The following is a 14401-nucleotide window of genomic DNA, read 5'->3' as shown; positions in this document are numbered from 1 at the left end:
CCCCCCCCCCCCCCCCCCCCCCCCGCCGGGGAGGGGAGCTCGCTGCCTCTGGGGGAGGCAGACACAGAAACTCGGAGCTGCAGCAAGGCTGAATGATGGAAGTGCTCACCGCTTCCCTGGGAGCACAGGGAGGGAGGCAGTCACCGTGGGCTGGGGGAGAGGCGGAGGACCCGGCGAAATGGGAGTGGAGGTGGGGGGAGAGGCACCTTCTTGGCAGAGGTGGCCAGCACGGTGTGGTCCGGGAGCTGCCAGTGTGGTTCAGTAAGACTAGGCCCCTGGTTCTCACACCGGAGCATGCGTCAGAATCCCCGAGAAGCCTTGGTGAAATGCAGATTGCCAGGCCTCTTTACCAGCATTTCGGATTTATTAAATCCGGAGCAGGGCATGAGCTTTTGCATTTTTTTTTTTTTAAGATTTATTTGTTTATTTCAGAGAGAGAGTGCGCTCAAGCGCCCTTGAGAGTGTGGTGGGAGGAGGGGCAGAGGGAGGGGGAGGGAGAATCTCAAGCTGACTCGGCCACTCTGTATACATTCCACAAATGTATACAACATGCTAAGCTCCCTTGCAGCTCCCATCTGTCCCCATAGGACGCTATTACGATACCATTGACTCGATCCCCTGTGCGGTGCCTTTCATCCCTGTGACTTCTTCATTCCATAACTGGAAGCTTGAGCCTCCCACGTTATGCCCCTTCGCCCGCTGTGCCCATCCCCCCACCCTCTTCCTTTCTGGCAACCATCAGTTTGTTCTGTGTACTTAATGGATCTGTTTATGCTTTTTTGTTTGTTTATTCATTTGTCTTTTTTTAGATTTCACATATGAAATACTGATAACTTTCCTTTAACCAAAAACTTCTCAGTGAATGGTCATCGCGTGTCCCATTTCTTCACCCCGGGTCCTGACAGCACCCCCCTCCCCCAGTCTCATTGGCACCTGCCTAAACAATGAAATGGTAACTTGTTTTTCTTGTTTGCTTTAACAGCTTCACCACTTCTCCCACCAACATGTCTTAAGAGAACCCACATACAGACCTCTGGTAAAAATAGTTAATAAATGTGGAAAATGCCTCAACAGAATTGAATTTTTAAGCCTCCAGGCCGTTATTAACTTTCCTACTGCAAAACAGTTTACAGGAAATCTGTATGTGATGGGAATATTTTATTGTCCCTGAGTTAGCAGCACAATCCAGTTTGTCCGAACTGATGAAATTAGAACAAAATGGAGACTTATGTAAAGTATAATTCCACAAAGATATTATATAATTATATAGTATAATTCCTGGTCTATGTAGGGCTCAGTTCCTTAGAAACAGGACTTACTCACCTTCGCATTAACTACTGTAATGAAGTGTCCCTCCCCCCCCCCATGGATTGTCCATCATTTGTTTATACATTTTGAATTTTTTTTTAAGGCTTGAAATAAAAATGGGTCCTGTGGAAGTCTGGGAGCAGAAGCGAAGGCTGCTCTTAAAGGTTCTTCATTCAAATGTTGTAAACAAAACACGGAAACTTCATGGAATCCAGTTCAAGCTCTTGCATGTATAACAGGGATTGGCTTCTCTCCTGAAGAGGCCGTTTTCTGAATGTTGCTTATAGCCAAGGACCTCACATTTCTGTTTTGAACTTTTCCCCTTCTTCTGGACCATTCAGATATTCTGAAATGTCTCCAAAATGAATTTCTGACTCAGGCGCTGAGTCTGTATGGCTCATAATGTCAATGAATCAGAAGAGCTAGGAAGTTACAGAAACCAGAACAGAGAGGCCCACTTCTTATTAGTAAGTTTTCCCCTTTTAAATATTTCTTCTCCACTTTCTTCCTGCTGTGGCTTTGCAGAAATCCACAGCTTTCTCAGCTGTTCATGTTCTGGGAGCAAGAATAATGTTTCTATTTTTCTAGTCAAGGAGAATACCAGCAATTCTTCCATTATCAGAATCTTCTCAGGTAAAGGGCCTCTCTCTCTCTCTTTTTCTCTCTTTTTTAGAGAGAGAGTGAGCATGCTCAGGGAGAGAGAATGTTAAGCAGGCTCCATGTTCAGCGTGGAGCCCGAAGTGGGGCTCCATCTCATGATCCTGAGATCATGACCTGAGCCCAAATCAAGAGTCTGATGCTTAAACCCACCCAGGCGACCCCAGCAACTTCCTCTTTTAAACACAATTCTGGATTCATTGCCTTTATTTGGAGGGAGTAACAGAGCAGAAAGATCACAGAAAGCCTGTGATCTTGACTCCCAAGCCCCTCTTCCCCTGGATCCCTCAGAGAGCTCCCACAATGGGAGACTCACCCCCAACCCTGCAGGTAGTCTGTGCTGCATTCTGGAAGGGAGCCCCAGAAGCCTAGTGGGACAGAGCTGAAGGAGGGATGGGGAGAGGACAGGTGGAGGTGTTTACTTCCCTTCTAACTCTGGTGACCCTCCCCAAATTAGAAGAGAAAATTGCTCACATTATTTTACACTTGAGGCAATCCAGTGAAATCCAAGTGTTAACCTTTCTGGTTTAGTTGTTCTCTCAAGTGCAAAGGTTTTAGAAGCCAATGAAAAACTGCCAGAATATTGTCTCTTTCACTCTGGCTCTTGCCAACTTAATTTGAAATTGGCTTTCTCAATTCTCCTTTTCTTATCTGGGAAGAACCCAGACAGATTTCTGCCTGCAGGTGATAAAATCCTGCCCCACCTCCACCCTAGATCTGCTTCTTCTAGTTTAGGTTGGGAGGTTGGCTCAAAATGACAGTGGTGATGACTGTGGCCACTGAGGATTGTCCCAAGGGCAATTCAGCTGCTGCCCAGGGCCTGTTGGTTTTCCTGAAGACTTGCAGTTTTTCAGAAAGGGAATGGTAGGGAACTGGGGAGAAATGACAATAAATGAAAGCCTAAAATGCCCTGGAATTCCTTCAGGTACGACATCATGGAAATATTACCAACTCTTTGAAAGTTATCCCAAGGTTTAGCATAGGGCCTGGCACCAGGCAGATACTTGCTAAATATTTATAGGATGAATGAATAAACAGACTGCTAGAATGAACTAAATAAGCACTTGATAAATACTAGGGATGTTCTTTATATTTTATTTCATTTGTTTTGCTCTGAAGAATGTCTTAACCATTTCCCACAATCTTGTTTTCAGATTTAATCTTGTTTCCAGTTTGATGAATACAGTGGTCACTGGCCCAAAGACCCCTTCATAGCATCAGCAAAGGTGACTGCTTTAATGGCATTCCATCGCTCTGATGCTGTTAAATTTGAGCATACCCGTGGGAAGGTTGGAAACATTAATGCCTCTGGAAATATGTATAACATTATCAAGAGCCGAGGATTCTACACGTTGCATGCGACTATCAGGAAAACAATCGATGTATGACCTGCAGAGGTGGGTGTAAACGCCCCTGCCCTGGGCTTGCTGACATTCCTTTCAGCTTCCCCGTGAAGATGATCTCATGAAAGGTGGAGATGGCCAGGGGTCATTCCTTTCTGAGACCAGGTAGAGCTGGTCAGATGACAGAGGTTGTCAGATGACAAGTGGAGATGATCAGGTGACATTCTTCCCAGCTGCAGGAGAAGATGATCAGATTGTTTTTCTCAGATTGTTTATAGTAGGCATTTCTAGAATTTGCCCACCCGATGTGCCATCCAGGAAGACCCCAAGCACAACTGGGTAATTATAAGCAAGACCAAGGATGTCAGCCCTTGCCAAGGGAAGGTTATGAAGAGCAGTGGGATAATGTACATGAATGTCCTCCAGGTCTACACTCGGGTGGGTCCCAGGACTAGAGCTCCCTAGCACCTTCCCAGACCAGCAGCCCAGGGGCCATGAAATCCAATGCCCACTCTCTTGAATCAACGCCATACTGATTTGCCCAGTGTGTCCTACAGTTTGAGATGTTCTGCCCAGAACATCTGGCGGGGGGTGAGGTATGTGTAAAGCTTCAAGCACCCCCATTTCTAAATTGAACAGCCCTGCGCTTTGTTTTTTAATTGATTTTGTATGGTAGGTTTCCTCTCTTCTATTAGAAGGTAATTCTTCATTCTCAAGCAATAATGATAGTCTATGAGGCCAAGTATTAGGGTTCTGACAGTTCTAACATGGGACCCTGCCTCCTATAGGCACTTAACACATGTTCATTAGAGGGAGAGGCACTGCTTTCTCTGAACTTCATTTCCAAATCGCAACACTTGGGCCTGAGTTTCCATTCTTGTGACTTTCACTGACAAGGAAAACTGAAACCAACCTGAAGTTGGACCTTTTCTTTTTTTTTTGCTGTTGTTTACCAAAACCAACACCTGTTGTTTATTGAACACCTAGCTCATAGTAAGCACTCAATGAATGTTTGTTGAATGGATGAGTAATTAAATGAAAGATGTTTAATCCTATGCAAGTTACTTGCCCTCATTTGTAAAATGAGCCTAAATCCACCTCCTTTGCAGTTTGTGGTGAGGAGTAAATGAAAGAAGATGGGTGAATTGTTTAGCACATAATAGAATCAAATGTCATCTTATTCTCTTCTCTTTCACATAATCAGTAGATATCCCGAGTGTATTTAGTGGAGGTGACCTCATAAATGAAGAAGCAGGCAGTGAAGAACATGTTGGTGGTCACCAGCAGCATAGTTGGATGAGGGAAGATGGCCATGTGCACTGGCCTGGTGTAGCTCCTCGTGGCCCCCAGTGACATTTTGCTGGAAAAGGATAATCCACCATTCTGCCCTGTCTGAGTTTCCATTTGCTGCTTTGGACCTTCCTGTTGGGCTTCAGGCAGAGGCTGTGATGGCATCAGGAAGACTGGCCAGAATGATCGTATAAAAAAGTAAGCTCTGGTTGGGAAAGATGGTGGCCAAGATAAAAGTTGTCTTTTGGATGAGTTGTTTTTAAAATCTGTAAATACATTTCTGGGAACTTGAACAAAGTGGAAGATTTACACAGAAAAAAAATCTGAATCAATATATGAACAGATAAATAACCTGGTGTATGATCTGCCTACAGACAGTAATAGAACCCATAGAAAATTGAAAGTGATCTCCCTACTCTGTAAAGGCCTCTTCTTGCTCTGGACACAGCCATTCTGAATGCTCCAAAATGGGCCATGTAATTTCGAATGTAATTTCCAAGAGTTCAGAGCTTCCCCTACATCAAAGCTGGCACTTCTTTGTCATAGTCTAGGTTTCAGCATAGGGGAATGGATATACATTAGAAACATAGTATTAAACACTGCTGTCCTTCTGCCTCTCAGGGCTGATTGTATCTACACTGTGTGTGTGTGTGTGTGTGTGTGTGTATTTTACTTCAAGGTGAAGGGAAATGGGGGACAGCTTCCTCCTAGTCCTAAAAGATTTCCTAAGAGTTTTAAAGATATTGTGCTTTATTCACAGACTTTGCATCTAGTCTGGATATAAAAATTGCTTTTATCTATGCACTATGCCAACAAGAGTGGTTTCATAATTTGAGAGGGCTAGGTTAGCTTAACTACTGAGCTGGAGGATGATATGTATATTTCAGATACAATGTAGGGATCTAATTGTTCAGTTTAAATTGGGTCAAAATGCCAGTAAAATGTTAAATTATTTTCTTTAATTTTTAAAAAGATTTTATTTATTTGTGAGCATGCACGCAAGAGAGAAAGAGAGAGAGAGCACAAGCAGGGGGAGCGGCAGGCAGAGGGAGAAGCAGGCTTCCCGCGGAGCAGAGAGCCCGATGCGGGGCTCGATCCCAGGACCCTGGGCTCATGACCTGAGCCGAAGGCAGACGCTTAACGGCTGAGCCACCCAGGTGTCCCAAAATATTAAATTATTTTATATGATATTCTAACATGCCATCTCTTTTCTCCCTTTAAGTTTACACTGGCATACCACTGTAACATCTGTCAACAAAACGGCCTTGAACTGCATAAAAAAACACAAGTAACTTTGTCTATGGAAGTGACGCCCAGATAAACACGCAAAGAATTTCAGGTTGGGTGTGTCCTCAGCTCAACATAAAATGGACTAACGGTATGAGATATTTTCTAGTTATACTCGCGTCTTTAACAAACCTCATTTGGTTGATCTTCAAGAGGCAAGGATCGAATCTTAGAGAAGGCCATTCCACCTGTCGCATCAGAATGGTTAATGACCCTCTTGGTCAAGTCATCATTTCCCACGCCCCGGGGCAGTGGTGTGCTGATGAGCTGCCTCGCAAAAACAAAAACCAAACCAAACGAACAACAACAACGACAAAAATCAATTCTGATTGATTTGTGGTATTTGCCACCTTCCGTAAAATAATACCCCTGCCGTGGCTGGCGTTGAGCTACCAGCAGGGACTGGCTTGCAAACTCCCGTACTTAACAGTGAGACGCGGTGAGCTGGCGGGAGCCGCCCTGCCACACTCCCACCCCGGGGCCTTATGCCTGCTCTTACTTCTGCCTGGAACATTCCAGAGACCTTTTCTCCTTGCGTTGCAAACTGGTTCTTCCGCTAGCATTATTGGAATCCTTTGGTGAATTAAACAGTGATAAAAAGCACTTGGAAGAGTGTCTGGTATACAGTGAATGCTATTTAAGGGATGTTTATTAATATTCTTTTCCTTCACTGATCATCAAGACCAAATTAGGAGTTCATCTTGTGTGTGTGTGGCCTGCTGTGCTTCTCCTTGTGTGGTACCCTCCTCTTGTGGTACCCTCCCCGCCCACCCCCCCCCCCCCAGCACTATCCTGGCTTCCTTCTGACTCTGGTTGGCTCAGGCTTCGTAATGTTTGCTGTCGCATCCCTGGCTAGCACAGTGCCCAGAAACTGGGAGACACTCAATGTATCCTTGTGAAATAATAAGCTGCTAGGTCATTGAATCTGTTGTTTACTACCAGCGTGAATTAGAAATCAAGAGGGTCAGTGTGCATGTCAAGAAATGATTATGAGGAGCAGGTAGAGGGGATGATGCAGTGATAGCTAAAGAAACTCTTATTTTCTGAGGCTGTATAGGCTTTATTTGTGTTGACAGAAAGGGTATTCTTTGATCGAAGTAGCCAAATTGACTATGACTCAGGTTGAGGTCTGCTGGTGTTGCCATCGACAATTTCGTTATCATGCAGGGTAGTGACTTTCTTGGCATTACAAGGATGCTTGTAATTTCAGGAACTCTATTTTTTCAAGATCCTTATCTTATGTATGTGTCTTTGGCGGGGGCAAGTAGGTAGAGGTTGTCTCTAAAATGGCTCTAATGAAATCTTTTTTTTTTTTTTTGATTGACTATAAATGCTTCTTAACCACTTTGGAGTTATGGATTCCTTTAAAAGAGTTTGATAAAAGCTTCTAACCAGAAAAATGCTCTGTGCATATGCATACACCAATCTTACACACAATTCACTTGTGCACTTCCAAAGAACCCTAGTTTAAAGCTTCTGTCTTCATGCATTTTGTCTGATTTATCTTCATGACAATTCTTGAAGTTGGTAGGGGTGGAAGCAAAGAGTGATGAGTTCATTTGCCCAGAAAACTTAATGGTAGCAATTACATAATTGACCAAAATAATATAAATAACCTCACCTAGCCATCCAGAGTGACTACTGCAAATTGAAGTGCTATTTTAAGGGAACTTGCTTTTATTATGAGGTAATATCTTCATTCATTCATTCATTCATTCATTCTTCCAAGGTTTTATTTAAATGTAAGTTAGCTAACATATAGTGTAGTATTAGTTTCAGGGGTAGAATTTAGTGACTCATCAGTTGCATATAACACCCAGTGCTCATTACATCACATGCCCTCCTTAATTCCCATCACCCAATTACCCCATCCCCCCACCCCTCTCCCCTCCAGCAACTCTCAGTTTGTTCTCTGTAGTTAAGAGTCTCTTATGGCTTGCCTCACTCTCTGTTTTTATCTTTTTTTACTTTTCCTTCCCCTCCCCTGTGTTCATCTGTATTGTTTCTTAAATTCCACATATGAGTGAAATCATATGGTATTTGTCTTTCTCTGACTGACTTATTTCACTTAGCATTATACTCTCTAGCTCCATCCATGTCATTGCAAATGGCCAGATTTCATTCTTTTTGATGGCTGAGTAATAGTCCATTGTGTCTGTGTGTGATATATGTATCACATCTTCTTATCCATTCATCAGTTGAAGGACATCTGGGCTCTTTCCATAATTTGGCTATTGATAATCCTGCTATAAACGTTGGGGTGCATGTGCCCCTTCAAATCAGTATTTTTATATCCTTTGGATAAATACCTAGTAGTGCAATTGCTGGGTCAAAAGGTAGTTCTATTTTTAACTTTTTGAGGAACCTCCTTACTGTTTTCCAGAGTGACTGCACCAGCTTGCATTCCCACCAACAGTGTAAGAGGGTTCCCCTTTCTCCACATCCTCGCCAACATCTGTCGTTTCCTGACTTGTTAATTTTAGCCATTCTGACAGGTATGAGGTGGTATCTCATTGTGGTTTTGATTTGTATTTCCCTGATGCCGAGCGATGTTGAGCATTTTTTCATGTGTCTGTTTGCCATCTGTATGTCTTCTTTGGACAAATGTCTGTTCATGCCTTCTGCCCATTTCTTAACTGGATTATATAGGTATTTTTGGGGTGTTGAGTTTGATAAGTTCTTTATAGATTTTGGCTCCTAGCCCTTTATCAGATATGTCATTTGCAAATATCTTCTCTCATTTAAAGGTTGCCTTTTAGTTTTGTTGATTGTTTTTCTTCACTGTGCAGGAGTTTTTATCTTGAAGTCCCAGTAGTTTTTGCTTTTGTTTCCCTTGCCTCCAGAGACCTATCTAGTAAGAAGTTGCTGTGGCCAACGTCAAAGAGGTTGCTGCCTGTTCTCCTCTAGGATTTTGATGGATTCCTGTCTCACATTTAGATCTTCCATCCATTTTGAATTTGTGTATGGTGTAATAAAGTGGTCCAGTTTCATTCTTCTGCATGTGGCTATCCAATTTTCCCAACACCATTTGTTGAAGAGATTTGTCTTTTTTCCAATGAATATTCTTTCCTGCTTTATCAAAGATTAGTTGCCCATATAATTGTGGTTCCATTTCTGGGCTCTCTATTCTGTTCCATTGATCTATGTGTCTGTTTTTGAGCCAGTACCATGCTGTCTTGATGATGACAGCTTTGTAATAGAGCTGGAAGCCCGGAATTGTGATGCCGCCGGCTTTGCTTTTCTTTTTCAACATTCCTCTGGCTATGCGGGGTCTTTTCTGGTTCCATACAAATTTTAGGATTATTTGTTCCAGCTCTGTGAAAAGTGCTGGTGTTATTTTGATAGGGATTGTATTGAATGTGTAGATCGCTTTGGGTAGTATAGATATTTTAACAATATTTGTTCTAATCCATGAGCATGGAATGTTTTTCCACTTCTTTGTGTCTTCCTCAATTTCTTTCATTGGTGTTCCATAGCTTTCAGAGTACAGATCTTTTATCTCTTTGGTTAGGTTTATTCCTAGATGTGGTTTTGGTGTAATTGTTAATGGGAGCAATTCCTTGATTTCCCTTTCTGCTGCTTCATTATTGGTATATAGAAATGCAACAGATTTCTCTACATCGATTTTATAACCTGTGACTTTGCTGAATTCATGTATCAGTTCTAGCAATTTTTTGGTGGAGTCTTTTGGGTTTTCTACATAGTATTATGTCATCTGTGAAGAGTGAAAGTTTGAATTCTTCCTTGCTGATTTGGATGCATTTTATTTCTTTTTGTTGTCTGACTGCTGAGGCTGGGACTTCCAGTCCTATGTTGAACAACAGTGGTGAGAGTGGACATCCCTGTCGTGTTCCTGACCTTAGGGGAAAAGCTCTCAGTTCTTCCCCATTGAGAATGATATTCGCTGTGGCGTTTTTGTTATGGCCTTTATGATGTTGACGTATGTTCCTTCTATCCCTGCTTTCTTGAGGATTTTTATCAAGAAAGGATGCTTTATCTTGCCAAATGCTTTTTCTCAATCTATTGAGAGGATCATATAGTTCTTATCCTTTCTTTTATTACTGTGGTGTATCACACTGATTGATTTGCAGATATCGAACCAGCCCTGCAGTCGAGGAATAAATCCCACTTGATCATGGTGAATAATCCTTTTGATGTAATCTTGAATTCTATTAGCTGGTATCTTGTTGAGAATTTTTACATCCATGTTCATCAGGGATATTGGTCTGTAATTCTCCTTTTTAGTGGGGTCTTTGGTTTTGGAATCAAGGTAATGCTGGTCTCATAGGATAAGTTTGGAAGTTTTCCTTCCATTTCTATTTTTTTGGAACAGTTTCAGAAGATTAGATATTAATTCTTTAAATGTTTGGTAGAATTCCCCTGGGAAGCCATCTGGCCCTGGACTCTTGTTTGTTGGGAGATTTTTGATTACTGATTCAGTTTCTTTGCTGGTTATGAGTCTGTTCAGGTTTTCTATTTCTTACTGTTTCATTTTTGAGAGCTTATATATTTCTAGGAATTTATCCATTTCTTTCAGACTGGCCAAATTGTTGGCTCATAATTGCTAATAATATTCTCTTAAAATTGTTTGTATTTCTGTGGTGTTGGTTGTGATCCCTCCTCTTTCATTCATGATTTTATTTCTTTGGGTCCTTTCTCTTTTCTTTTTGATAAGTCAGGCAGGGGATTTATCAATTTTGTTAATTCTTTCAAAGAACCAGCTCCTAGTTTCATTGATCTGTTCTACTGTTGTTTTGATTTCTATATCATTGATTTCTGCTCTAATCTTTATTATTTCCCTTCTTCTGCTGGTTTTAGGCTTTATTTTCTGTTCTTTTTCCAGCTGCTTTAGGTGTAAGGTTAGGTTGTGTATTGAGACTTGTCTTGCTTCTTGAGGTAGGCCTGTATTGTGATATACTTCCCTCTTAGGACTGCCTTTGCTGCATCCCAAAGGTTTTGGACTGTCGTGTTTTCGTTTTCATTTGCTTCCATGTATTTTTTTTTAATTTCTTCTTTAATTTCCTGGTTTAACCCATTCATTCTTTAGTAGGATGTTCTATTTTTTTTTTTTAAGATTTTATTTATTTGAGAAAGAGAGAGAGCATGAGCAGGGGCAGAAGGAGAGGGAGAAGCAGGCTCCCCACTGAGCAGGGAGCTTGATGCAGGGCTTGATCCCAGAACCCTGGGATCATGCCCAGAGCCAAAGGCAGACACTAAATCTACTGAGCCAACCAGGCGCCCCTAGTAGGATGTTCTTTAACCTCCATTGGCTCTTTCCGAAATTTTTCTCGTGGTTGACTTTAAGTTTCATAGCATTGTAGTCTGAAAATATGCATGGTATGATCTCAGTCTTTTTGTACTGGTTGAGGCCTGATTTGTGACCCAGTTTGTGATCTATTCTGGAGAATGTTCCATGTGCACTCAAAAAGAAGGTATGGATGAAAAGCTCTGAATATATCTGTGAAGTCCATCTGGTCCAGTGTGTCATTCAAAGCCACTCTTTCCTTGTTGATCTTCTGCTTAGATGATCTGTTCATTGCTGTTGAGTGGGGTATTAAAGTCCCCTGCTATTATTGTATTATTATCAATGAGTTTCTTTAAGTTTGTTATTAATTGACTTATGTATTTGGGTGCTCCTAAGTTGGGGGCATAAATATTTACAGTTATTAGATCTTCTTGTTGGATAGACCCCTTTATTATGATATAGTGTTCCTCTTCTTCTCGTACTACAGTCTTTGGTTTAAAATCTAGTTTGTCTGATATAAGGATGGTACTCCAGATGAGTAATATCTTAACCATTTTATCAAGTCCTAGAACCTTTTGCAGTTTCATTTGGACACGCCATGTTGGGAATTGTCATTGTCATTCTTGTGTTCATTGCTCACTGTTGCAAACAGACAACTGGATGAGTTTTTAATTGGCCCAAGACCTAATAAATGTATCAAATTCAATCTTTTCAATTTTATAATAAAAACTGCACACCAAATACAGGTGTTATCAATCTCTGAGCTTTCTCTGAACTTTCTCATGTTTCTGTTAATGGAGGGTGGGTGTTACAGAGGAGGGCAACAAAAACCATTTAGTTTATATTTTCAGTTCATTTTGGAAGCTGGTTTCTTTTCCTAATTTTTTTCTTGCCCATGTGAATAGTTTGATGCATTTCTGTTCCCTGGAAACAAATCATGGCAGTGGACGTAAGCAAGTCATGTCATCTCTAAAAGGAGGGATTAAGTTTGGAGTTTCTGATGTCTCTTCTGTTTCTAACATTCCATGGTTGTCTGATTCTGTCTTGGAGACTTTGGGGAGGCAGGAAAAGGCCAACCAGGATTAAACATGTTCTTTAGATAATCAACTGTTTGTACTTGAGCAATGAAATATGAAAAACTTCTGTTCTCAATCTCTTACCAAGTTTCACAAGAATAGTGAGAGACTGATCTCTAACCATGTTGTGGATAAGTAGAGGTATCAGAAATGAAATACTAAGTCTTACATAATGATGCGCATTTCAGGAAGAAAAATGGAATATTCTGAAACAAAATATCCATGTGAATGACTTTCCAAGGGGAAAAATATAAAGAACCTCTTCACCAGAATTAGAATATTTCTTGGGCATCAACACGGCAGACACACTGCTGCAATGAATCTCTTTGGAGATGACAATGTTATAAGCATCTTGAGAGGTAAGTGTGACTTAAAAAAAACCCAGCAATATCATCAGTGAGTCCAGTACCGTCAAGCTTCTTTTCTCTAGAAGTTAATTCTATTTATTTAAAAGGATCCTCCAGGATATAATTTTGAATGTTGTCAGGAACAACAGGAGTTTTTTCCCTTATGTCCAATTCTTCCAAATCCCTGGAGACAGCATAAACATACACAATATTCTGTGCCCCTGTGTGTTCAGGGGGAAAAAGCTTGTCCACTCACATGGTACCAGATATCTGAGTTAATTCTCCATATGTCCTGTGACTCACTTTGTAACAGTAAACAAATCATACTTAAGAATGGAAAAATCTGAGCGATGAGAGATTGGAATTATCTGGAGCCTTGGCTGAACAGCTTGAAAGATTTTTTTTAGAGCTGTTTTAGAGATAGCTTACCTCTGTGCTCCTGCCTGTACACATATACATAAGATAAGGATCTTGAAAAAGCAGGGAGAGAGCCCCTGAGTATACGCCAAACCCAGAAGAAGGAAAGATAGTTCCAAAGAAGGAGCTAAGTCCAGCAGCACAGGTTGTGATGGCTCTTTATCTCCATACAAGGGAATGTTCCAGCCCAAGGCACTCTTCAGCAGTTGCTCAAGGGTCAACAAACCACTCGCAACTGGCTTTCCCAACACTTACCTATCTCTTACCAGCTGTGTTGGCCAAGTTATTGAACCTTGCTGAGTTGTTCCCTCATCTGTAAAAGAGGAAGTAGTAATAATAATGACAGTAGGAATACATACTTTATAGGGTTTGAAGATTAAATAAGATAATGAATATTAAAAAAAAAAAAAAAACCTGCTAGTAGTATTCCTAGCACATAAGTGCTCAGTAAATGTTATCAAAAAGTCAAGGACCTGAACTTCAGTCTGCCCCCAGTGCTATGTTTTCTGGGTGGGAAGGAAGTAGAGACATTCACTTATCCATTTCACAAACATCTATCGACTGTCTTTTATGCATCAGACACTATTCTAAGTAACAGGAATTCAGAGATGAAGAAGAAAAATTAAATCTCTTCTGGATGGTTAAGATGCCACTAAACGAATAAATATATGTTGGGGTTGATGAGTACTTTGAAGAAAAATAAGGCAAAGTAGGGTGATTTCAAATGAGGAAGAGCCTTTCAGAGAGGCTGCCCAGGAGATCTATGGGGAGGTAAGAGATGAGCAGAGGCCTGAGACAAGTGATGGGCAGAGGCTTGAGAAGCCTGGGGAAGAGTGTTCAAAGCAGAGGGAATAGCACCTGCAAAGGCCCTGAGGGAAGAACAAGGTGGGGACGTCAATGGGAAGAAGCTGCCGGCAAGAAAGACTGAAGGTAAATGGCAGGCAAAAGCCTGCACTGTAGAGCATCAGAGGTCATGGTAAGGACTTTGGATTTACTTTGGAATGTGTTGGATAAGGATACAATAAACATGATTTACAGTTTCAAAAGAGAATTCTGACTGCTTTCGAGGGGATAAGAACAAAAGGATTCAAATAGGGGCTATTTCCGCAGGCATGGAAAGAGCTGATGGTTATTTGGACTAAAGTGGTGATGGAGGAGGCGAGAAATGTTTTGGGGGAGAGTTTGAAGATGCTGGTTAGACATGGTATGTGAGAGAGAAAGGGGGCTTTGCCTAAGCAGTCTGGTGATTGGCTAGGGGATTACTGAGGTGGGGACACTGGAGCAGAAGCAAGTAGGGGATGGAAATCGGGAGCTTAACTTCGACAGGGTGAGTTTGAGATGCCTGTTAAATGCCCAAATGCCAGTATGAAGTAGATCATTAAATGTTCAAATCTGGAGCTCAGGTGAGGGGTGATGGTGAAGATAGAAAGC

General features: G+C 41.5%; 1 long non-coding RNA gene across 4 annotated transcripts in view; it reads left to right on the top strand.

The window, feature by feature from the left end:
* The first annotated feature begins 491 nt into the window (after window positions 1-491).
* Window positions 492-14401, top strand: part of LOC115942204 (uncharacterized) — a 19051-nt gene continuing 5141 nt past the window's right edge. The window contains exons 1-6 of one of the 4 annotated variants that reach the window (XR_004076819.2): window positions 492-952; window positions 1412-1775; window positions 3120-3362; window positions 4513-4796; window positions 5821-5976; window positions 12395-12565. This is a non-coding gene — a long non-coding RNA (uncharacterized LOC115942204). Of the gene's footprint in view, window positions 1776-3119; window positions 3363-4512; window positions 4797-5820; window positions 5977-12394; window positions 12566-14401 lie in introns of all 4 variants that reach the window. The other 3 variants (XR_004076820.2, XR_014144930.1, XR_014144929.1) reach the window with 3 other exon arrangements.

Source organism: Leptonychotes weddellii, chromosome 4, assembly GCF_054177405.1.
Source record: "Leptonychotes weddellii isolate Sample4059 chromosome 4, ASM5417740v2, whole genome shotgun sequence".
Taxonomy (NCBI): Eukaryota; Metazoa; Chordata; class Mammalia; order Carnivora; family Phocidae; genus Leptonychotes; species Leptonychotes weddellii.
This window is presented reverse-complemented; position numbering and strand designations above follow the sequence as displayed.